The sequence below is a fragment of the Jaculus jaculus genome, chromosome 8, assembly GCF_020740685.1.
Source record: "Jaculus jaculus isolate mJacJac1 chromosome 8, mJacJac1.mat.Y.cur, whole genome shotgun sequence".
In the NCBI taxonomy this organism is placed as follows: domain Eukaryota; kingdom Metazoa; phylum Chordata; class Mammalia; order Rodentia; family Dipodidae; genus Jaculus; species Jaculus jaculus.
The window spans coordinates 13,821,302-13,847,724 of record NC_059109.1 but is presented as its reverse complement, the minus strand read 5'-3'; positions in this window follow the sequence as shown (position 1 = coordinate 13,847,724).

The following is a 26,423-nucleotide window of genomic DNA, read 5'->3' as shown; positions in this document are numbered from 1 at the left end:
CATTTTAATGCAATTCTATTTTTCACATATTTATTAAAAATAATTGAACCCTATTCATTTAAGCAAGCTTGTTTAGTTACTTTCTTCTGTGCATATTCCATGTGAAAAAGACAACAGTTCATCTGTGGCATTTTATTCTAATTAAGAGATTCCTCATGTGATAATTAAAAAAAAAAGCCCTATCAAGGAAAATAGTAGTACACTCTTTGAAAGTGTATGTCCAAATTAAAAAGAAAAATAGTTTGAGGGTAGATGAAACAGTGGAGATTAAGACACATTTTTAGACTTGTCATAATATTTACAGTGACTTTGGGTGAAAAAATAAGTATATTCTATTTGACTGAGAAAATTTGCAGTACAGCAGGCCCAGGGGGATTTAAAAAAGTAATCTGCCTTCCACCAAGATCTTCAAACTTCTGTTGTAAAGGCTTTTTGGAATGTGAACAGGTTGTGTGTTTTCTTTAGAATTCTGCATTTGTTCCATCGTTACTTAGCAATGTCCTTGTGTTTGGGGGGGATATGCATGCATATGTGTATGCCTTTCCATAAGTGTATGAACAGTGTGTGTGAGGGGGGTGTGAGTGTGTGTGTGCACGTGGGTGTGTGTAGTTGTGCATGTTCATGTGTGCATGTATGTGGAAGCCAGAGGACAGCTTGAGGTATCCTCAGAAAGGCCATATACTACTTTTAAAAAAATGTATTTCTCTTTTATTTATTTGAGAAAGAAAGAGGGAGAACGAAACAAAAGAGAACGCAAGTATAGATATGCTGGGGCCCCACGCCAGCTCAAATGAATCCAGATGCATGCAGTACTTTGTGAATCTGGCTTTGTGTGGGTGCTGGGGAGTTGAACCTGGGCCTATCAGGCTTAGCAAGTGCCTTTAACCACTGAACCATCTTCCTAGCCCCATATAATTCTTTTTGGAGACAGAGTCTCTTACTAGGCAGTAACTAACTAATTAGGCTATACTGGCTGGCCCTGTGCCTCAGGGATTCTCCTGAATCTGGCTCCCCAGACAGCACTGGGATTACAGGATTGAGCCACCATGACTGACATTATTCATAAGTACTGAGTATTAAACCCAGACCCTCATGTTTGCAAGGCAAACACTTCACCCACTGAATTATCTCCTCGGCCTCTTCAAATAAGAATTTAATCTTCTGACACCTGAGAATACGGCATGTTTGTCATCCCGTGTCATCACGAATGGATAGTGTTAAGTTTCATGTTTGATTGAATGGAGGTTTGGGTGACAGGGAGGAAGGATGTCCAGCGGTACAAGGCCCTTTCTCACTTGTCACCTTCCTTCTAACTTTCTCTGTGTTCTTCGATATAAGGACCTCGTCTTCCACCAGTCATCTCTGCCATCTATTGTGTTAGCATTTCCTAAAAGATACTTTAATTCTATGCTTCAAAATTCCACTCATACTCAGATCTACGGAAGCAAGCATGGCCCAATCCAAATATAGATAGAAGTCATTTACTGAAATTCTTTCTTCCCTCTCATCCTCCTCTTTTTTTTTTTTTTTTTTTTTTTTTTCAGTGATGAGAATCAAATGCTGGACTCTAGCATGCTGGGCACAAGTTCGATCACTGACTTACACTTGAGGGCTCTCTGTCCTCACAGTAAAGCTCCTATCTCCATGAATCAAATGAAAGACTAGCAAGCTAGGAAGAATGTCAACCACTGGGCTGTACTCCCGGGCCATTTTCCCTCACAGTAGGGCTCCAAATTGATAACACGTTTATGTGTGTAGACACACTGAACTCTGACAGCTTAGAATGTGAACAGATCCAAACAAACTAAAGATGCATTTAATACAGCCTATCATACGTTAGCAAATGGCCGACGCTAGCGCCACCTATGGTGATTTTCATTTGCCACCAAATTTTTGTTATTGTTCATCTAAAAACGAAATGGGGGCTGGAGAGATGGCTTAGCGGTTAAGCGCTTGCCTGTGAAGCCTAAGGACCCTGGTTCGAGGCTGGATTCCCCAGGACCCACATTAGCCAGATGCACAGGGAGGTGCATGTGTCTGGAGTTCGTTTGCAGTGGCTGGAGGCCCTCGCGCGCCCAGTCTCAATCTCTCTCTCTCTCTCTCTCTCTCTGCCTCTTTCTCTCGCTGTATGTTGCTCTCAAATAAGTAAGTAAAAATAAATGAAAAAAAATTAAAAACAAAATGGGGTACTAAGCTGACAACACAGTTGAAGATGGGAAGGAAGGATGATTGGCCCTTTATGCTTTCCCTACTGTTTACTTCATCAGTTCATGCTGGTGCTCATCCACTCGGTGGGGAATACCTTCAACAGATGTCCTCCAGCATATTTAGGTTTTATGGGAGTGGCTGGAAGTGACCAGTGTTCCCCCACACTTACTTCTTTCACCTTTACCAATTTTGATCATAAATCCCAATTTTAAAAAAAAAAATGTGAAATTTCTTAAACAAGCCCATTGGAAACACTGGTAATACTGGTATTTGATGTAGATGTTTGGGGCTACCTCAAACTTAAAGTTTTTCAAGTTTGGCCTTTGTGCAGAGTCAGTGACACTGTAAATGCTATGAAGTAATATTTTCACTCCCTAGTCCTTATGGATACAGTAGGTACGCTGCCTTCAAAGCTCCACCCACTGTTGCAGACTTCTCATCTTGATTTTCTTACCTTACCTCTCTCAATTAACCGAGAACAGTCTCTTCTGCTTATATATAACGTCAGCGTTTATAAAATATTCATGCACCTTTGTTCATTTCTACACTCTTGAGAAAGAGTTCCTGAAATCACTCTGACAAGTAGTCGTGCACTGGTTTTTGTAATAAAGCTGAACCCCAGTGCTGGCAAAGGCGAGATAGGGGCTCCGGAGGCGCCACAAGAGTGTGCTCTTTTCTCCAAATGTGGAGAACAATTACAACGACCACTGTTAGATCTTTGCCACCGGCAGAGCAGCACCAACCTTTGTAGTAGGAGCTGGCCTTCACAAAATAAATATTAACTAAATAAATTCACTTTAGGCACTTTAATTAAGTGATAAAAAAAATTGAATTGTGACCTCTCTCCCTAGCAACTTTCTTGTCCATGGAATAAAGTGTTTGCTCAGTGGTCATTGTGCAAACTATTTTTTTTTCTTTTTCTTTTTGCTGCTTAATGTGAACTGGAATAGAGAGAGACTTCAGGAAGAAATTAAGAATTTCATCCCGGGAGAGAAAGGAAATATTCACATGGGTGCTTTGAGCACTCTGGCAGCTTAATAAATGTAAAAGGATGTGCTCTCAGCACCCAGGTTACCTGTGTTTCATCCTCCCTGGCCAGCCAGCGGCATGAAAACCTTCTCTTTAAACTGACATGGTGCATTATATAAGTATTGAAACAGATTCTCACTAAACTCATTTTTCTTCCTAAAAAAAAAAATCTAAAATTAAAAAAGAAACAAACAATTTGACAACATATAGATTTGGAACTTTGATTTCCTTAAAAGGGAACAAAATAGGAAGGTTTTCTGAAAAGTAAAACCCAAATTGTCAGGCTTGAGCTAATCCAGCATTTATATATCAAAAATAATTATTAAGACTTTGAAATAAATGAATACCATGGCCTCTGACTGTAGTGGATATCAGGGTCCCATACGAACCTAACCCGTGTGTTTAATTTAAATCCTCCTGGCTGCATTTTCAGCACCTTTTATTTCCTTCGTGAGGAATGATCATTTTTCAATATCAGCCATGCTTTTCCATAAGAATTTATATTGAATATCCCTTTCTATGCTGGGAAATTATATTTTCTTGTAGCTCATATTTTCTTGGTACCAAAATACAAAGTTAATGTCAAATGTGTTTGTATCTTTTAAGAGTCCAATTTTAATTTCTTGAAAATTGCATATGAGGGAAGAGTGTCAGAGGTTTCACTTAGCGTCTGCACCTGAGTCACAACTCCAGAAACATTGTGTGTTTTAGTGGTGAGAAGGAAATATACTTGTATATAACCAAAGACTATGAAAGAAATGGTACCATAAAATTTAGTCTTGATTTCCACTGCCATTTATCTCGTTAAGTAGGACTGTCTTTAAGTACTCCATACGTTACTGTTCTTTTTAATGCTAATAATGTCGACTTCTATTTCATCAAAATCAAATTTCGCAAGCAAAAGCACCATATGTCATTTTAAGATGTCAAAATGTGTGGAAGGTCCTGAAGTTTGGGAGGAAAAAAAAAAAAAAAAGAAAGAGCAGAAAAAGAAAATACTTTTCCAACCCCTTTACAATATAAATGACTGTCATTCTAAATATCTCTTTACTCTCCATCTCATAGGACATTGAGATAATTTCTGCAGTGTGACAATAGAATTACTCCTCCGAGAAATCTCTTACTGTGAGAATGTACTCGAGTAATTGAGCTGGCAGATGGTCTTAATATAAGAAATATATTGATACAACAACCACTTATTCTCCTGACCGATGAAGCTGATAAAAGACAGCGAAGAACCAAAAATGTGTGAGGGGAAGGCAGTCAGGCTGCTTAGACACACGCTGTGGGAGTTGGAGTCAAAATAATATAGCCTACCTCATTCACTGTGATTAATTTTTTCCTCTGGTGGCCTCACTTTGTTTTCATCTCCTTGTTCCAGCTTTGCCGTCACTGGGGTTAGTTATTTTCCATTCTTGTGGATAAGAGGCACTGCACCCCACATGGTGATTCTTAGAGCAAACAAAGCCCTAGCAAGCCTCGGTCCACAAGTGTCCAGGACCGGGCTTTCTCACTCACGTGGAAGTTTCATGTCTCTGAAACCTGTTTCTCTCTTTCCCTTCATTTACTGATTCCTGAGAACTTGGCACATAAGAGATGTCTAACGAACCATGTGAGTAAACTAATGTTGTTTATTAGCGGGAACCTTCCCCCTTGAGCTTGGTGTACTTGACTTGCATTCTCACTTAGGTATGTCAGCTAAATAATTTACTTCCCTCTTTGTTTACACAATTAGCTACACTATTCCAAAGCTGATATGCCAAACACATAAAACCTTAGTTTCCTAATTAATTCTTCTCCTACAGGGAAATCACGACTTTAGCAGTAATTTTCCAGTATGAAAATATAGGCTTTGAAGTCAGAAATATTTGGATTTAAATTCCAGCTCCCAGGGCTGGGGAGATGCTAAGAGTATTTGTTGGTCAAATGGAGGAATTCCGTTCCACCCTCAGCACCATGTGAAGTGGCTGGACGTTGCCACAAACGACCATCACCCTGGTGCTGAAGGCTGGAGAGTCGGGAGAACCACTGGGGCTCTCTGGTCAGCCAGTCTAACTGGCCAACAGTAAACTCCAGGTTCAGTGAGTGACTGTCTTACGGAAATAACGTGGTAGAGTGATAAAGATGATACCCAAAGTCCTCCTCTTGCTTCCTCCCTCAAGGGTGTGTGCGGACGCATATATCTACACACACATGTGCACATACAGTGCATGGGTGCCTATGCACATACATGTGCACGCACACACACACGTGACAAAAAAAAATTCAGCTCCCAGATTAATTTAACGTACAATCATGAATAAGTTGTCTAGGCTGTCTGTGGTTCAGTTTCCTTATTTGCAGCATCATTTAGTCTTGATTTCCTGGCCTTTCAGTCAGTTTTGGGCGTTGCATAGCTAAGACGTCAGCATAGTTACTGCAGCATGAGGCATCTCCTCCACAGCCACCTATTACTGCTCCTAGATCTCACTTTGTACATACTGCTCCAAGCTGGCTTTTCTAATACTTTACTCATTCATTTCTAAGCAGAGAGACACAAAGAGAGAGAGGTACAGAGAGAGATAGAGAGAAAGAGATGGAGAATAGGCACACCAAGACCTCCAGCCACTGCAAACAAATTCTAGATGCATGTGCCACATTGTGATTGTGCATATGTGTTTACATGGGTACTGGGGAATCGAACCTGAGTTGTTAAGCTCTGGAAGCAACATCCTTAACCGCTGAACCATTATCTCCATCCCTAAGCTGGCTTTTTTAAAGTTAGGCATTATGTTTCATAATAGCTTTTAATTCTAACTGAAAATAAATCCCTGCCAGACTCAGGAATGGGATTGAGCATTTGCTTCAAATCTACTAATTGGAACAGTAGCCATCAATAGCAAATTATAAAAACCATAGCTTAAATCACCCCAGTGCTTTTCCTAACTCTTCTAAAATAACTGGATATGATCTTGAAAATCCTGAAGGTCAAAACAGTTAGAAACTGGGGATCTTGGGAGACATGGTAAAGCCTCACAGATAGGCATGGCTGGCTTCTCTCTGCTCATTTGCACAATCTCACAATGTCAACAGTTAATAACCACAGGATACACTGGGGACAATCAGATATGAGTGATTTATTTTATTTATTTATTTTAAGAGAGGCAGATTTATTTACTTTTTAAGAGAGAGAGAAAGGCACCCCCACACACTGCACACACATGCCAAAAGTAAAATAACTAAAAATTTAATAAGATTTAGTAACAGTTAATGTAGTAATAGGTAGCACACACTAAAGTCTTATTGTGTTTATTATCATGATAAGCAGCCATCCAAACAATGGTTCCCTTACGTGAGTTTACTTTTTTTATTACTATCTTGCAGGTTATAAAATTGGCAGCCTGAGATGCCCACTCTAAATTTCCAAGGCTCTGTAGTGATATGTGGTTATCCATAGAATCAATGGTGTTAAAAATCCAAGTTCCTGGGGGCTGGGGAGGTGGCTCAAAAGTTAAAGTCACGTGCTTGCTTGCAAAGTCTGCTGGCTCAGGTTTGATTCCACAGACTGCACAGAGCAATGCATGTCTGTAGTTCATAAGCAGTGACAAGAGCCTCTGGAATGTCTATATGCTGTGTGTGTGTGTGTGTGTGTGTGTGTGTGTGTGTGTGTGTGTGACTTCCTCTCTATCTCTCAGATAGATGGGTAGAAATAAATGATATATAGATTAGATAGATAGATAGATATGATAGGTAGATGATAGATAGATAGATTATAGAGAGAGAGAGAGAGAGAGGTAGTAGGTAGGAGTTCCAGAGGCTCTAAAAGCAAGGGTAACTCCCTGTGTAACACAATGAGCCAGTCAGCTTCCTGTTTCTATAACAGATACATGAGATAACCAACTTATAAGGAGGAAGGTTTATTTTGATGCACAGTTTTAGAGGTTTCAGCTCACAATAGTTGGCTACTGCTTAGTAGTAAGGCAGCACATCATTACACAGTACTTGGAATCTGGAGGGAAGATCAGGAGTTCAAGGTTATCCTCAGCTACATATTAACTTCGAGGCCAGCCTAGAATATAGTGGTTGTGTTTCAAAACAATAAAAAGAAAAAGAAGAAGGATTGGAAGGAGAGAGAGAAAAGGAAAGGAAGGAAGGGAAGGAGAGTGGGAGAGAGGGAGGAGGAAGGGAAGGATGGTAAAGCAAGTTGTTCATCTCATGGTTGCCAAGAAACAAAAAGAAAAAAAAGGAATCTGCTTCCCATAATCCCCTTTCAAGGAACCTTCCCAATTACTTGACAACTCTCCCACTAGGCTCCAGATTTTAACCACCTTCCAATAGTGTTCAGGTGAGGACCAGGCTTTTAGCACTTGGGCCCTTGAAGAACCCTCTACATCCAAACAGTTGCATATAGTCCTTTCCTAATCAGATCATCAATGTCTGGAGATGATAGATCAGGAGGGACGCGGAGCCACTTCCGCAGTTTCGGGACTACTTTAAGGGTAACCTCCTCCAACATTAACCCTCCAAAAGAAGCCTTTTTGTATGACAGCTTGTCTGACGTGATTCTCACACCCATTGTGCATCATGAAATGATTGCCATTTCTATATAAGAAATTCAAAATCCAGAAGTTTAACAAGTAGCCTCTGTTCTTTCTCAGTGAACTAAACTTCAACAGTGGGCAAAGAGCTAAAAGTTATTATCAACTCATCAGCTGGAAAACTACCCAGTTTTGTGATGTTCAGAACACTTCCTTCTTTATTCCCACACATACAGGGGCTGAGCTACAATTAATCAGAGGCAGCTCATCCCCACATTGATAGTTGCTGGGCTAGTTAAGTTTCCTGCTGGGTCAGTAGCTGCGTTGCCTCTCTCTATTTGCTTCTCTCAAACATTTACAAATCTCATGTTAGAGTTAGGAGTGTTTCCTTAGACTAACAATGACTTTTCTCCTCATACCTATATTCCCAGATCTTTGTTCCCATACAAACATTTGAAATGATATTTTAAAATCTGCTGATTTTCTACTTCGATTTTTTTTATTGCAGATTGTACAATTTTTGCAGAATTATTTCTTCCTTCACTTAAAAAGATTGTTATTAGCAACAGTTAATCGTATCATTAAACGCTAGCCAATATTCCTTAGAAAGTTTCATTAAAAGTATTTTGATTTAACATTTTACATTAAAGAAATAAGTGTGTGTGTGTGTGTGTGTGTGTGTGTGTGTGCACACACGCATGTGTGTGTGTTTGTACACATGGGAGTCTTACTATGTAACCCAGGCTGGCCTCAAACTTGTGAACCTTCTGCCTGAGCCCCCTGGATTACAGACATAACTCAACATTCCTTGCATTACAGTAGATATTTTGAACAAAGAAAATAGGATATTTATTCATAATAGCAACTTCTTTATTCATTTTTTAAATTCTAGAATTCACAGAACACATTCTTAAAAAGTTATGGTTCACGCTTCTTAGTGAATAGCAGATGTTGACGATGAATTTTAATCTTTCTATTTTATGTTTATTACAGATATTTTTGAATCGCACTGGGAAAGTGATGGAATACATAGTGAGGTCTTAAAACCCTTTTTTAGATCTATTTCTAGAATGAGAAGGAAAATCAACTCATACTGGAGGTTTTCATTGTGACAACAGTGCCACCTAGTGTTCATCTAGGACTATAAAGTTGAATTTAAAATTTGGGTCCAAATCATAAATCTCTATATAACCACAGGTTAACTGCACAATTTAAGCATCACTACAATTGAATGAACTACATCTGTTTGAAAGTAGAAAGTAACTATAACTCCTACAATTATCTAAGTGTTGAAAATATAAATTTCTTGCATCCTAATGAAGGAAAGAATTATTCAAAACAGCACACAATCACATCTGTATCATGATTTATTGAAAATATGAGAGTTATCCAATCTAACCTAATGTAGCTGAATTTCACCTTTACTTACTGGAACATAAATAGATAAGGTCTTTGGTAATTAGAAAGCATTTAAGTTAAAGATTTAAATATATAAACCATTTTGTACAGTTGGCAGGATACATTGTCACAGAACAGTGTTTAATAGATAGCCAAAATGACAGGAAGTCTTACAAATGCAGAGCCTGACATTTAACATGACTATGTAAGGTTTGTTTAACTATATTGTACAAACTCACATAAGCTTTTTATTCTTACCAGTGCATCAAATTAATAAGACTCTGTTCCATTATTGCTTTCATCCAAGTCATGCAACACGTAGAGTAAGATCAGGATGCAGACCCTGCATCAAAGTTCACCGTTGAATCATCTCCCATCATTGCATCTCCATGTTATCATTTCAGGTGGACTCTGCGTGACCACTAACAGATACCGATAACGTACACATTTATAGTTTATTCAGACACTCAGCTTTGTTCAAAAGGTCACTGCTTCCCCATGAATGGGATAGGAACCTAAGCTTCTTATGGATTTGGGAAGTCAACTCCCAAATACTTCAAATTATTCTGCGACATAACTCAATTCTCCCTTTCTCCAAAACTGTGGAGCCGGTCCCATGCTTTGACAGTTCCTACTTTCTTGGACATTATTTGTCCTGAGACTGGAAGAAGGGAACAGTGGCGCTCACTCGGCCATGTTCAGGAAGTGTAAATATAATGGTGCATTTCTAGTCACTACTCAAGGGAGGTTTCACCTTGTATTTCACCTATCAGAAACTTCATTGCCCATTTTTTTCTCTAGTTAACCAATGGCACTTTATTTTCAAAAGGTTCCTTTGGGTTGGAGAGATGGTTTAGTGGCTAAGGAGCTTTCTTGCAATGTCTAGCAACCTGGGTTCGGTTCCCCAGTACCCACATAAAGCCAGATGTACAAAGTGGCAAATGCATCCGGAGTTAATTTTCAATGGCTGTAGGTCCTGGTGCCCTCATTCTCATTCTCATTCTCCCCACCCCCCCGCAAATAAATTAAATTAAATTAAAACTTCGACATAGTTTGTTGCTTGTCTGTCCAGAGTAACTGAGGTACACAAACATCTCACAAGGATGTTGGCCAAAGAGGCTGCAACATTAGTGACCTCATGCACTCCCACTGACTCACCTTTCTGACAGAGATGTGCCAAGTGTGGGCAGTGCTTCTTGGAAAGCGGTGGCATCTTCATAAATGGTCGAATGGACTACTGGTGCCAGCTTTCCTTTCTCTACCGATCTTCCTTCTATTATAAACTCCATGCTCATAACTAGCAGCCATGTTTTACCTGCTACAGAGAGACCTGATACTTTTCGAAATGTTTGTCCTCATACCATTGACCTAGACCTAGTACAATGTCGCCTCTTATGTGAAACAAGGACAAAGGAAAATGACGTAAGTCACTACGCAGTGAGGTTTATGATACTCTCGTTTGAGAAGCTCTGTTTGGCAGGATGACAGAAGGTTCGAGCACCTGTGAAGACTTTGTGAAAAGTGGTGGAATGAGCTCAGGTCTTATTTGGGGCATATTAAATGTGAAGCAACTGTTTTCAACCTAAGAGGAGATGCCAAGTTCGCTGTCATATGTAGTCAGAGTATAGGGAGAGTCCAGAGGGATTTTCACAAATTTGGAGATAGATAATATTTAAAATCATCAGACTTCAAAAAATTAAACAGTGTATCAAGTAAAGATGGAGAACATTTCCCCAAACTGGACTCTGCAAGCCAGAGAGATGAGGAAGAACTAGGGGGAAAAAAATAAGTTTTCCACCAAGAATAAAGCCTGCTCCATGTATCTAGTCTGTTTTGAACAGTCGGTCATTGGAAAATCTTTCATTTTATGGCTAAAAATGAATATTTTTCCCAAAGTTTATTTTGAGCCTGGTAGTGCACTTTATCTAATTCAATGAAAGAATAAAATAAGCAATCTATAATATTTGCTTCAATTTGTCCAAAATAATACTTTTTAAATTTTGAGAGTTGAAAGTCCTAGAGAACTTTAATTGATGGTATAATAAGAAAAATGCATACACTGTATGACCTTACTATATCTCTCCTGGGTATTCACCCAAAGGACTTCACATCAACATAGCACAGAGATACTTGCACATCAGCGTTTATTGCCGCACTATTTACAATTGCTAAGTAATAGAACCATTCTAGGTGTCCAACGAAAAGGGAAGTGGTTTTTAAAAATGTGGCACATCTACACAATGGATTTTTCAGCAATAAAGAACTTATATCATTAGCAGGAAATGGATACAATTGGAGATGATCTCCTTAAATGAATTAAGCCATTCTCAGAAACATAACATTTGTCTGTTTTCTCTTGTCTGTCATTCCTTGATTTTATACAGATTCATAAAATCACTTGTATGTATATAACATGATAATAGTAGGGCAAAGCCGGGCGTGGTGGCGCACACCTTGAATCCCAGCATTCAGGAGGCAGAGGCAGGAGGATCTCTGTGAGTTGGAGGCCAGCCTGAGACTACATTGTGATCCAGGTCAGCCTAGGTTAGAGTGAGACCCTACATCAAAAAAAGAAAGAGGAAGAGGAGGAAAAAGAGGAGAAGGAGGAGGAGGAGAGTAAGGCAAAAGGAAATAACTGATGGGGGATTGGTGAGAAACCAGAGGTAGGGACTGGAAGAATTTGTTGAACATACCATATATACTTATATGAAAGCTCTAAAAATAATTACAATGATGTTGGTTTTTTAAGCTAAAAGGAATGATCTTTTATGTACAGTGAACATATTGTTTGAAACACCTGAATTACATTTAGTGACACAAATCCATCAGGGCTTGACTTCTACAGAGAAATTTTATTTAGTTAGTTCTAGTTTCAGAAACATTTCTAGCACCATAACAATTATACTTGTAGAATATTGCTAATTAGGCAAATAGGAAATGAAGACACTATACACTTTAGGATTTCCCAAGTGCCTACTATATACTACTATAGCTTGTACCCTTACTAAATAAATACTTTAAAATATCTATTTTCATGCATAGACTTCATTGTTTATGAACTAGTAAAATATTGTTTTGTCTTCTGACTGTCCTTAAATGGTTGACAGATTTGGGAATGGGAGATAACAAGATGTTTACAGTTATCCAAGTTATCCTCTTACACAAACACAACTCAGTCATCCTGTAAATGCTTATCAAACGGAATATCTGGTAACACAAACTGGTGAGTAACTGGCATAAGCCTCCCAGTTCTATAATTGGGCAAGATTTGCAACATGCATTTATAAAACTTAAGCCATTTTTATAAAACATGGCACTACTTTTTGCCAGGGAAAGAAAGAATATATACTTGCTTAAAAACTATTTCTTCTATGCTCTGGATAACTTGTCGCGATACAAAGAGGTAACCTACTAAGTATTAAGAACAACTTGTGCTTTTCTGCATGAGATGTCACTTTAAGTAGGAGCTGAAAATGACAAAATGAGATTCCATTTGGAGAAAAAGCAAACTTGCACAGTTGGCATGTAGACAGTTGAGAAAAAGAAAATGCAGAAACCAATATTGTCAAAGAACTTCGTAACAGGAAGGTGGACAATTTTGAGGATGGTACTGTTGTGGGCTGCATATGCCACAGTGAGTCTGAAAGGGCCAGCTGACATTATTTAGTGATGTGGATATAGAGTCACAAGACTGGACACAGAATGTGGTAGGTTGCCCCTTAAATGACAGAAATTCCACTTGTAGATTCCCATTTGCCTCTAGACATCTCATTTTGAAAACAATGTAGACAAATTGGGAAGCAGTCGGAGAGACACAAGAGCTATGATCAATAGAATGATGAGCAGCCAGGCCGGGATAGTCAGTCAGCCAAAAGGGAATGCAACAATCTGACAAAACAATGGCACAGTCTGCGTGTCACTGCTGCAAAGATCACTGGCTGGAAGTAGGGCAAGCCAGACGGCATTGTAAAACTGCTTATTTGTATTTTTTTTCTAAATGATAATACCATTATGTGTTTGTTTGACCAGAGAGATCATGTAATGGTGTAGAGTTTTATTCAACTGAGACTTTTCCTGTTGGAACTTACTCTGCTTCCAACAGTGGTAAATGGGAAGGCTCTTCACAGTTCTCAGATCTATCAGCCTTCCTGGGAGATGAACGGTACTCTTCAGCACCATCTCACAGCCAAGAACATGAAAACACCAATGGCACCATAACTTCACATATGTGCCAGGCACTGTTTCTAATACTTGATCATCTGAGTTGAGGTTCCAAGCAAAAAGCTACAGCAGTGTTGTAGAGCCCACAAGGCTAACTGGCTGACCAGGGCTTCAGGATTGTGGAGACTAGGAATGTTGCAGATCCAAAGACAAATGACACTGACCCAACATCCTTGTGACTATCATGGAGAACCCTTTTAGGATGTGTCAACTTAAGAGACCACCAGCTTCCAACTCAAAAGCTACTAGATCCCCCACTTTGTTGTGACGAGTTCGCCAATGTATTTTAAGGGAAGGGACCTTGATGTATGTCTTTCTTTTCTTCTGCAATTTTATACATAAGGTCATGAAATTGTTACTATGTTGGGACATGGTATTTGTGGCCACTTGAATCCGTGTTCCCAGACAACGGTCACTCATATTCTTTAATTATGTTATTTGTTAGAGTGAAAGAGATAAAGAGGCAGATAGAGAGAGAATGGGTGCGTTGGGGCCTCCAGCCACTGCAAACAAACTCCAGATGCATGAGCCACCTTGTGTATCTGGCTTATGTGAGTCCTGGGGAATCTAACATGAGTCCTTAGGCTTTGCAGGCAAGCGTCTAAACTGCTAAGCCATCTCTCCAGCCCGTCACACGTATTTGATGACAGAATAAATTGAGTCATCCCTTTTGAGCTGAGAAGTGTGCTTTTGCACTAAAGAATATATGAATTTATTTAATCTTGTGTGTTTATGCACTATTTAATAGATTCAGGCATAAATGCTGCTTCCACAAGCAGAATTGTCCACCTCTGTTATGCTGTGGCACCATAACTTACCTTCTTCTCAACACGCTCCTCCTCTTACCCGCACAAATAGTTGTGACCCTATTTCTAAGTTTTTGTATACTTCTTATTCCCCTCCTTTAGTGTCTGACTCCCATAGGGTGGAACTGGAGAGTGCAACATCAGGAGGTGATAAGTTCACAGCAAGTCTCTCCTCGTGAGGGAAACTAGGCTGAAACAAGTGGTCATCAAATCCTATGGTGCAATTAAGAGATAACCTTGGCAGATCCAATAATTCACCTATGGAACTATTCTCCATCAAGTCTGTTTATTGTGTTTAAAATGATGGTGTTAGAAGCAACTTTATACACTGTCTCTATTTTCAGAAAGTTGCTCAATGGCGCAAATGTCCTCATTATGTTTTGAGGATAGCGAGCAGTTGTAAATGACCCAATAGATATTTGTTCGAATAAATTAGCACTGTGCCCAAGTGTGGCTTAGCTATTCTCTACATGCTTAACATTATCAATATGGAGCAGAGATTGCTGGGGAGGTTGGCAGAACACTTGGGTCAGACAGTCATGGCAGCTAAATGGGCAAGAGAGTACATAGAGAGATAGGTAGATAGCTCTGTGGTAAAAGTATCAGAGCCACTAATATCCCATCTTCTTCCCTCCACCTGCTGAGGTCTTGGAACTTGCTAGAGTGTAAAGAGGTTGAATGGGTTTGAGACTCTCTTGAAGCAGCTCTCTTCAGCTGCCACTCTTACTGGGTTGTGTCTTTTCAGCGATACCACTGCTTTTGAGTCACCCAGGCTTCTGTAAGTGAGGTCTTGTCCATGCTCTTATAAGCTTATTGATTTACTAAATGGATCCAGGATAGACTTGCTCCTTTATTCTACTGATGCTGTGCCTGCGTGGATAGACATTCCTTACCTCTCAGTAGGAAAACTTTATGCAACACCAAGACATGCTGAGTTCCAAAGGATTTATTAGTTTAAGGAGGCTGTAGGTTGGTGGGATAGTTAAGTCTTGTTGTCAACCTAATGTGTTTAGGAATCCACAGACATCCTTCTTGAGGTTGCTTCCAGGAAGGATTAACTGAAGGAGGAAGTCCTTCCCTGAGGGTGAGCCCTTCCCCCAGAGTGGGCAGCCTCTCTCACAGGGGCCTTTATCTAAGCAAGCTCTGGGAGGAAAGAATCTCTTCCTCCCATCTGGCTGCCAGAGCTGCCCAACGCCTCCCATCCTGTTCTACTCTCCAGATCCCACATTAGCCAGAAACACAAAGCTGAGGCAAGCACAAGACTTCACATGCCCACTGGGTGGCGCAAGTGTCTGGAGTTCGATTGTAGTGGATGAGGCCTTGGAGACCCAATTCTCTCCCTCTCTCTCTCTCTCTCTCTCTCTCTCTCTCTCTCTCTCCTCTTCTCTTGCTTTCTCGAAAACAAAAATAAGTAAATAATAAATAAAAACAAAAAAGACAAGAAAGTCACGGTTTAGAAATTAGTGACCAAAGTTCACATAATCTAGGAATAGGAAGGATGTAAAACAGCCTTGAACACTCATAGGATAGGAACGTCTGAAACTTGGACAGTCAGGGACATGACTAGAATTGGTCCAGAGAGGCCTAAGAGGACCACTTCCCTTGTTAACAATCATCTCTCTTTTGCAGCACCGGTTATATGTTATCTGAGAAGCACCCCTCCCGTGTTACCAGTCTTCAAAAGAAGTTTTGGTGAATCCATCGTTTCCACTTACTCAGACATGTTAAATGCCATACTACCTTTACTTCCTGGTTTCACATGCAGCTCAGTCACAAGATCCCAGCTTTGACACTTACTAGCTGTTTACAGTTGAGGAAGTTAGTCAACTATTAGCTGTCTAAAAACAAGGTTCAGAGTAGGTGCCTTAGCAGCAGGCCCATATTAAGTGAGAAAGTATTTAGGGCCAAGTAACTTATAGCTGCCCTTTGAAGAGAAACACATTGAGAGTTCTCTAATGGCACCCGGGATTCTTACTCTTGGAGCAGAAGTAGTTTGGACCGTAGAAGGTGCAGGGAAGTAGTGAGAAAGGTTTTAGACGTTATGCTATCTAAAATTAATAAACACGGCTATCCTAACTCATCTCAGCCTCATGTGGACAACTGTTGACACTCCCTAGTCTTTCTCCCAAAGTGCGATGGTCCTTCTTTATTTACTTTCTAAGATTCAGGGTTGCTTTCATCTCTATCTTCCTAAAGAGGTGAGATATCATGGTTTCCCTACTATCACTGAGGTTTGTTCAAAGTGCTGAGAGAAACAGATGTTCTGGATTTTTCCAGATTGTTTAGAAAGCTATCTCTGAACCCAGCTTGCTTTTATCTGTGTATGTTACCAGAATTTGTAGGACAAAAGCCAAGGTCCCAGCATCTCCAACAGGCTAGACTTGTCCATCCATCCTAAGAGGCCAATTAAAGACAGGAGTGGTGGTGAAAAACATAGGAAGGGAATTGCTTCAATGTGGCCATATTGGGAAGAGTGATAGGCAAAGATGTCCCATGTTGCCAAGCCCAGCTTGGGAGTATGAACATGAACTTTAGGTTTGTGCGGGAAAGGCATCAAGAGAGATCAAAAGGCAAAATTAAGCCTTTGTTGAACTCTTTCTTTCCTGTGCATTGAAATGTAATGCTATGTTAGTAGCATACTTCATATGGGCATTCAGTTCTTTACACATCTTGTTTACCTCTAATTACATGAATATATTTTATGTACATTATTTTTGTCAACAAACTAGATCATACATGGGATCCATGTTATTTTTTTTTTCTGATCTGATCTCATGCCATCCCATCTCCCACCATTCTTCCTATACAGTTCAATTAGGATTTAATAATAAGCCCATGGTGAATAAATGACTGAGTGACTCAATTCCTGTTCCAATCATGCAAGACAAGTCTAATGTAAACTGATGTGGGGGAAGATTGGCCTAGGACCCTTTTGTACCCTTCATATTGGGTATTGAAAATATATTTTCTCACTAATTAGAAGGAAAAAAAATCTGTATTCCTTTTTTAAAACTTTTTTGTTGTTTACTTTTATTTATTTGAGAGTAACAAAGACAAAAAGTTAAAGAGAGAGAGAGAATGGGGACACCAGGACCTCCAGCCACTGCAAATGAACTCTAGACGTGTGCTCCTCCTTGTGCATCCGGCTATCGTGGGTCCTGGGGAATCAAGCCTCAAACTGGGATTCTTAGGCTTTGCGGGTGAGCGCTTAGCCATTAAGCCGTCTCTCCAGCCCCCAAAATCTGTATTTTAAAGGTAAAAATACCAATAGAAATGTTTCATTGTTCTTGGCATAATACATGGAATTGTCTAAAATGAGTCTTCAAGACATAAAAGTATATAAAATTCTAATAAATGTTGATAACTAATTTCAGCTTAAAAATATACACATTTCTGGGTGTAGAAAATAATTGGGAAAGATTTTTGTCTTGCGTGCATTATATAATCCACCTTAAACAAACAGAGAAAGATCTGCCACTATTGACTAATTAGTGTGTGCATGCAGGTAAACTTAACCTTCCATAGACATATGATTTACTCAGACAAAGGGAAGACAAGGAAAAATCAAATACAGTGGAATTATCTCCTATAGAGGGTCTAAAAATATATAGTGAGAAATTCTGCTTTCCTAGAAGGAAAACTGGGAAAGAACCAGAGAGAACAAGAATGGAGAATAGCCGAGGCTGGGTTGTTTACAGCTTCTACTCCCTGCATCTCTCCTTCTCATCCTTTCTTTTTACTTGTTAATATAATAGTGATTGCCTTTTACATCAGCAGACAAATGAAAATAACTGGGGAAATATGGTGGTGAAGGAATGTCACAACCATCCTCCCGGACCTCAGATTCAAATATCAAGTGAGATGAGAGGACCAGGAATGAAAATTACATGCTACGCAGACAGAAGAGAAGAGAGTAAAAGAGCCAGGATGGAGGAGGGAGGCCATCAAAGCTCTGAAATGGTATGATTCTCTCAGGGAACCTAGTGTATGAAGAAAATCTATTGTTGTAGTCAGTTTTCCAAGCTGAGGCAGAGTGAAATATGGAAAAGGGAGGGAACAAACACCTGCAGGCTGGGGCAGAAGTGAAGAGAGTTACTGATTCTATTGATAAATTGGATCATGAAATTACACTGAACTCAGAACATCCCCTTCCAGCTCTTCTATGTTCTACTGTTCAACATATTTCTTATGTTTTCACAAAGCATCTATTGTGTCTAGGCAGGATATAAATATTTTAAATCTAATAAAGAGGGGAGAAAAAAGTATTCCCTTGGAATGGAAGAAAACTCGTAAAATTACCTTGGGGTGGGAAGAATTGTTCTCTTGTTGTAATTGTGGGAACAACTGTGTTTTCCAGGTCTTCTCTTAGATGTGTGAAGCTTTGAGATAATGCCCTGCAGCCTGCTTGGTACAGTTTAAGTTGGCTTACTCTAAGCCCTAATACACTAGTTGCAGTAGAAATTATATTCCAGGTTGCATTCATATAGAAAAATATATATATACAGCTTAATATAATGGCAGCTCCTAATTTCAGCAACTCAGGTAAGGCAAGGTGGACAGCAGTTATAAGTTCTGTGCTTTGACATGTGTCACACTGTGCCAGGTGCTTGCAAACTTGCAAATTTGCACGTGCAATTCTCACCATATGAAAATACCCCACAATTTTTTTTTTTTTTTTTTTTTTTTTTTTAGGTTTTGAGATTTTCTGAGAGATGGAGACTCAGAAGAGAAAGAAGAGGAGCAGGAGAGCAGGACATAGAGGAGAGATTTCAGAAGTCTCTTCACTCAGAAAACAAACCCAGGGTTTTGGACCTTTGGCTCTGAAGTCTGCATGTCTTCAGAGGCACATCGGAATGAAAACAGGAACAGGCCCCCAGCCTGGGCACTGTGACTTGCCCAGTCTCCACAGGAGGGCAAAAGAAAGCAATTTCTCAGTGACACTAAAGGAGCAGACACATAGAGAACCTGTAGCCAGAGCCCCCTGCTTCCTCTAAAGATGCCAGCGACATCAGCATGGGGCTCCAAATAAGCTATTGACTTCATGTCATGCTGTCTGAAACCATCACCTTGACTTCTGTCATCAGAATCTACTCAAAGGTTATTTCTTACTTCAAGCTTGAAACCAGCATTCCTTTAATGATGTTAAGATTTGAACCATTCAGTATCTGATAAGAAACAAACAAACAAACAAAACAGCTCACAAGATTCCTCAAATATAGTCATAAATATCTGTTTTGTTGATATTCTTTCCCTCTGTAAAAAAAAAAAAAAAAAAAAAGCAAGAAAGCAGGCTTCAGATCCCAGGAGTAGCCGTCCTTTTTCAAGAAAGAGACATAAATATTTGACACTTTGTGGATTAAGATTGGAAACTGTACAATACAGTGCTCGTTCAGAACCCTAAAAAGTACTTCCATACCAATGGATTCTTCTTTTGTTTCTTTGTATATGGTGCTGGCTAAAAACCTGAACTTTTCCAATTTAAAAATACCTAGTTGATTTCCGCTACATTCCAAAAAGCATTCACCAATTTGATGACAAAAAAAAAGAAGATAACGCAAATCTCTATAAAGATATTCCTTTTCTCAGCCGGGCGTGGTGGTGCACGCCTTTAATCCCAGCACTCGGGAGGCAGAGGTAGGAGGATCGCCGTGAGTTCAAGGCCACCCTGAGACTACAGAGTTAATTCCAGGTCAGCCTGGACCAGAGTGAGACCTTACCTCGAAAAACCAAAAAAAAAAAAAAAAAAAAAAAGATATTCCTTTTCTCTATCACACTTGTCCATTCAAAAATACTTAATACATACTGAGAATTTTGTGCATTGTGGCAAGTTTGTAGAAATGGATGCACACTAAACTAGTGTACAGTATTTTCCAGGGTCCTGAAGGAGATAGAAAATTGGAAGGGATATCACACATGATGTAGGCCCTGATACAACAGCACCACACAAAGGCTATAGGAAAAGCAAATGGGTGGCCTGCAAACTAACAGAACATGGCAGGGAAGTGAGTGACTGAGTAATAAAGGGCAGCTGCCCTAAGCAATTGAAGCCAGAACCAAGGTATTTGTTTATTTATCTATTTATTCTTGGTTTTTCAAAGGAAAGGTTTCACTCTAGTCCAGGCTGACCTGGAATTCACTATGTAGTCTCAGTGTGGCCTTGAACTCATGGTGATCCTCCTACCTCTGCCTGGGTGGGATTAAAGGCATGCGCCTTTAAAGTGCTGGGATTAAATGCATGTACCACCATGCCCGGCTTATTATTTATTTATTTATGTGTGAGAGAAAGAGGTAGGTAGAGAGTGAATGTGCATGCCAGGGCCTCTAACCACTATAAAGTAACTCCAGACACATGTGCCACCTGTGCATCTGGCTTATGTGGGTACTGGGGATTCAAACATGGGTCCTTAGGCTTCCCAAGCAAGCGCCTTAACCACTAAGCCATCTCTAGAGACCAAGAGGCAAGTTTTGAAGGATGTCATGGCCAGGCATAAAAGAGTGAAGAAAAGTTTTTATGTAAGGGCAGCGTCACACTTAAAAACACAGATTCAGCCTTCCAAACTGAATGGATTCGAACTAATCTTTCTCAGTTTCTATTCTAGATTATCACTACTGGCTGTGTGACTTTGGGCAACTGATGTACCACTTTGTGGCTTAAGTCTTCTCACCTGCAAAATAGGGGTAATGATGACACCCACAGCAAAGGTTTAAATATATTTTTTAAATTATTTATTTATTTATTTATTTACTTACTTATTTATTTATTTATTTATTTATTTGAGAGCGGCAGACACAGAGAGAAAGACAGATAGAGGGAGAGAGAGAGAATGGGCGCGCCAGGGCTTCCAGCCTCTGCAAACGAACTCCAGACGCGTGCGCCCCCTTGTGCATCTGGCTAACGTGGGACCTGGGGAACCGAGCCTCGAACCGGGGTCCTTAGGCTTCACAGGCAAGCGCTTAACCGCTAAGCCATCTCTCCAGCCCAGCAAAGGTTTATTGTGAGACTAACATAATAAAACAGTCCTATGTATATATGGCCATTTGCTCCTGCTGAGTCAACGTGACCACTCCACTAGAGTGGGTTCAGGTTATCACCAAAGTCCGCATGGGGTTCAGAGAATGTGAGGATGTGCCAAGACTTAGAAAAGTAGGCAGGAGCCAATGTAGTCCAGACAAATGCATGAAAAATCAAAGTTTTGCATTTACTTCATTTAATGTCCTTTTTCTGCTTTAAGACTGTGTCCTGTTGATCAAATAATCAGAACTACTCTTGCCTGGATTATACATTTATTCTTTCTAGAATGCTCTATGACTGACTTTCTAAAAGCAGCATTATTATACTCTGCATGAGGTAGGCAGGGCTACTCTCCTTGGTTTAAGCAGAGGTCTGGGGATGAAGGCACGCCCTGGGTGAAAGTGGTCTCTACCAAGTGCAGAGCCTGAGGGGTGTCTCACTTTTTCATAGTGTACTTGTCTTACACGTTGTTTCCCCCAGATGACCTATGGGAGGCTTATATTTGAGGAATTATTATTGTTTCTTCCCATCTCTTCTTAGCTTGATTCAAAATGTTTGGTACTCTCCCCCAACATCTCTCCTTTATGACTTTTATTCTTAAGTCACTGATTCTGATTTGTGTTGATCCAGTAATTTCTGCATCCATTGTCTGTGCCAGTTCCTCCTGTTATCCAGCCCCCCACCCCCCGCCAGCCATGTCTTTTTCTAAAATAAGAGATTTCCTCTGGATATGGAATATTAAGTAGACCAGGATGATTGGCATCCAGAAAAAGTGAACTATATGGCTCAGTGTTTTAATAAGCCTCTCAAATCATTTTATGATAAAAGACTTGAACTCAAACTTCACTTTGGATTTGGAACTATGGATAATGAATGAAGTATTTATTCAACTTGAATTTGAATGATCACCCACCCCCAAATATAAGTGACATAGGTTCATAAGATGCTGAAAAGACAAAGCTTTTTCCCATCTCACCATCAGAAAAAAATAAAAATCGGGCTAGAGAGATAGCTTAGTGGTTAAGCGTTTGCCTGTGAAGCCTAATGACCCTAGTTTGAGGCTCGATTCCCCAGGAGCCATGTAAGCCAGATACATAAGGTGGCACATGTGTCTGAAGTTCATTTGCAGTGGCTGGAGGCCCTGGTGTGCCCATTCTCTCTCTCTCTCTCTCTTTCTCTGCCTGTCACTCTCAAATAAATAAACAACAAAAAAAAAAAAAACAGAAAAATCACAAAGAAAACTTATGTTTTAGTAAAACTACTTTTTATAAAGCTTACTTCCTTCTAGAAGAGCAAACCTCAAGACAGGCTTCTTACACGGACACGGGTCTTTTAAATTTGAACATAGATGTCCTCGTTTATACTGGAGATGTTGGGGACATCTCACTTCTCCTGCCTGAGGTCCAGCCACACTGATGGACTCGTAACAAAAGCAATGACATTTATGAAAGGCTTCTTCAGCGTCAGCCGTGTTGCAGCAATATTTCCCATCTCTTCCATAGCCCTATGATGTCGAGGACTTATCTTCCTTACAATTTTGCTGACAAGGAAACATACATAAAAAGAAACCAAGTAGCTTGTCCAACATAATGAAAAAAATTATGAGTGGCAAAGCCTGTATTGAAAAAGAAATTTCAACTTGAAAGCCTATCTTAGTTCCAAAACATTCCTCCCTGGGAAATAAAAAAAAAAAAAAAAAAAAAAGATTTCCTTAGAATTATGAAATGAATTGGCAAAAGGTTTAAACAACATCTGCATTCTTACCTCTGGTGAAGTTAAACTCTAAGGCCTGCGCATACATTTTTTTAAGTGGAAAAGTATTTCCTTCAGCTTTCAAAAAAAAATCTGAGTTGCTTTTTCAGGGCCAAAAAATTGTAGGCATAAATGTTTTCATTTTCCTGGTCCTGGAAATTCCACCAGTAACAGGTAGTGGTGACTTACTTGAGGCTTTCATTGGTTCCCCGCTTGACACTGTCCCATCAATAGCGGTTATTCACCAGCTTCACTGTCTACAAAGTAGTTCAGACTGAAGTTCGCCAGTACTATTTTTACCTTGTCCCTGCTTCTGGCTACTGGTGGTGGTGGTGGGGGGGGGGGGGGGCTTGTCCTTTCTTAGGCTCTGTGGCTGGGCAAGAAGGGGTGGGGCTCTGCCCACCTGTGCTGATGTCCTTAGGGGGGTGCTACCCAGGGGTTGCCCTGCCTGACTGCCAGCTTTCCAAACCTGCTGTCAACTGTGTCTCACTCCGCTCTTTAAAAGAGAAGCCTCGGGACGCACCTCGCCGTGGACCTCTGATTAGGCGGATGACGTGTAGACGAGGTTTCAGGACCTAGGACAGCGCATGCCATCGCAGGGGCTGACACCGGTCTTTTTCCGCCCCCGTGGTGTAACTTCTTCATTCGGGTGTGACAGAGGGCGAGCCTCCGGCAAAGGAGGGCAGCGAGGGCAGCGAGGGCAGCGAGGGCAGCGGCAGAGCCCACCTGGCTGCAGGAGGGGCGAGGCGGAGGCGGGGGGACCGCAGGAGGGCTGACGCCGCACCTCGCAGCTCCACGCAGCTGTCGCAGAGGCAAGGCAACTTCTGGAGGGAGCCCCACAGCTGCCATCTGTCCCCAGAGCCTCTCGGCTCCCATGCCTCTTTCTACCTGGGCAAATTTATTCTCCGCAGTTCCTTAGATAACCAGTGTTGATATGAACCTTTTACATGGGCTGGCCCGGAAGTCGTACTTCTCGATATCAACTGAAGCATCACACACAATCTTGCTTTTTTTTATTATTATTGTTATTATACCTGAGATGAAGAGAAAGAAAACATTAATGTTCTGTGGTTTGCTGAGGTCAAGTCTCCCATGTAAATATTTCAAATCCAATGAGGCCTCCAGGCCTTTCTCCTTTCCTTCCTTCCTTTATTTTTTTAAAATATTTTAAATATTTCATTTGTATTTATTTATTTATTTATTTGAGAGGAGAGATAGAAAGAGACAGAAAACACGGAGGCACCAGGGCCACTAGCCACTGCAAATGAACTCCAGAGGCATGTGCCACCTTGTCCATCTGCCTTTATATGTGGGTACTGGGGAATGGAAGGTGGGTCCTTGAGCTTTGCAGGCAAGTGCCTTAACCTCTGAACTATTTCTCTAGCCCACCCCTTCCTTCCTTCCTTCCTTCCTTCCTTCTTTCCTTCCTTCCTTCCTTCCTTCCTTCCTTCCTCCTATCTTTCCATCCTTCTTTTCTTCCTCTCTTTCTTTTTATTTCTTTCTTCTTCTTCTTTTTTTTTGAGGCAGGGTCAGGCTATACAACCAAAGCTCGCTGTACTTGTTACATCCTCCTTCTGCCTCTGCTTTAGTGCTGGGATTACAAAGGAGCACCACCCCAATCCAGCTCAGCTTTGTACTTTGCATTTTCTTTAAAACCCTTTTTTCTCCTCCCTACTAGTTTTGTTTCTCTCATCACAACAGAAGATATTAGGCAGGATGGTAACAAACTAGGCGTTCTGCACTTTTGCAAAGGAGAAAAGCGGGTGGGAATGGATTTTAATTATGACTAAGTTTAGGCTTAAGCATAAGAGAAGCAAGATGAACCTCCTGATCTGTGACCTAGGAAACAAACAGGATTGCTTATTGTGGTCTGGTGGAATCACATACTATGAAGATTGCAAGATCCTCTATGCAATCGTTGTGTTTACCCACTTTAGGACACTGACCCCAGAGAGTTCAAGTGATTACAAAACAGGATTACATATGGGTGTAGTAGTCAGGATGGACTTCCTCCAAGAGTGAAATCTGTTACTAATATTTAGCAGGTGTGCAACTTCCTGGACACACCTCGCCCTATCAGGGTTGTTTTCAACTTTTTTATTACTTTTAAATGTATTTTATGGGGCTAGAGAAAGGGCTTAACAGTTAAGGCACTTGCCTGAAAAGTCAAAGGACCTAGGTTCAATTCCCTAGGATCCACATAAGCCAGACGCACAAGGTGGCATATGCAGCTGGAGTTTGTTTGCAGTGGCTATAGAGTATGGTGCACCCATTCTCTACCTCTCCCTCTCCTTCTCTCTGTTTGTAAAATAAATAAATAAAATATATTTTCTAAACCAGGTATGGTGATGTACACCTTTACTCCTGATTCTTGGTACTCAGGAGGCAGAAGTAGGAGGATCACTATGAATTCAAGGACACCCTGAGACTACATAGTGAGTTCCAGATCAGCCTGGGCTAGAGTTAGGCCCTACCTCAAAAAAAAAAAAAAAAGTGTTTTTGCTGATAACAACAGCATGCCTTTTGGAGAAACTAAACAGTATGCATCTGAAAACCCTTTAAGAACAATCTACTGCGATCTTGATATCACAGGACACTGCCTCTTTTTCTTAGAGAGCCGAAATCCCTGACCTTCAGGTAATTGTTTCAAGTAAAAAATTCTTTGTAATTGGACATCCTATCTGTAACATTCAGCTCACTATTGGCCTGAGTGCACATATGCACACTGGGTCTGTAGATTGCCAGTGAAAGGTGAGAAATGCCTTACATTAGTTTTCCACTCATCCATTTGCATTCTGTCCGTAAGCCAATGGGGAATGACGTAAAGGCAGATACTAACAATACCTTCCAGGGATGGAGAAATGGCTCAGTGGTTAAAGACACTTGCTTGCAGAGCCTGATGATCCAGGTTCAACTCCTCAGTACCCCCAGAAGGCCAGATACACAAAGTGGTGCACGTATCTTGAGTTCCTTTGCAATGGCTGGTGGCCCTGGTGAGCCCGCACTCTCACTCTCCATCTCTCTAATAAATAATAAAAGAATGAGAATATTAAAAATCCCTTCCAGTCACACAGTCATCTTCAATGAGAGCAGAACAGATTTGTCAGCTCTAAATTTTTAGCAGTTTCATTATTCGTTTTAAGAGGAAAAACCTAAAATTTGGGATACATTATTAGGTATGAAACAGTTATTTGTTTGTAATGAGAGAAAGTCACAACAGGATATATGTGTGTGTGTATATTCTTGTGTCTATTGTGACATATATATCACGCATATATGTATATGTGTGTGTAAAACCCACACACATAATTGCAAAATTTCTGATAAATTTTTATGATTATCACTAAAAAGGGAAATTTTTGCATTTATATTTGCATGGTATGCATTACTTGAGAACTTTCCCTCAATTTCAACTAGACTCCAGTGCGAATGGAACCAATGTGTTCCTCCCTCGCTGCCTGTGCATTCGCAGTCCTCATT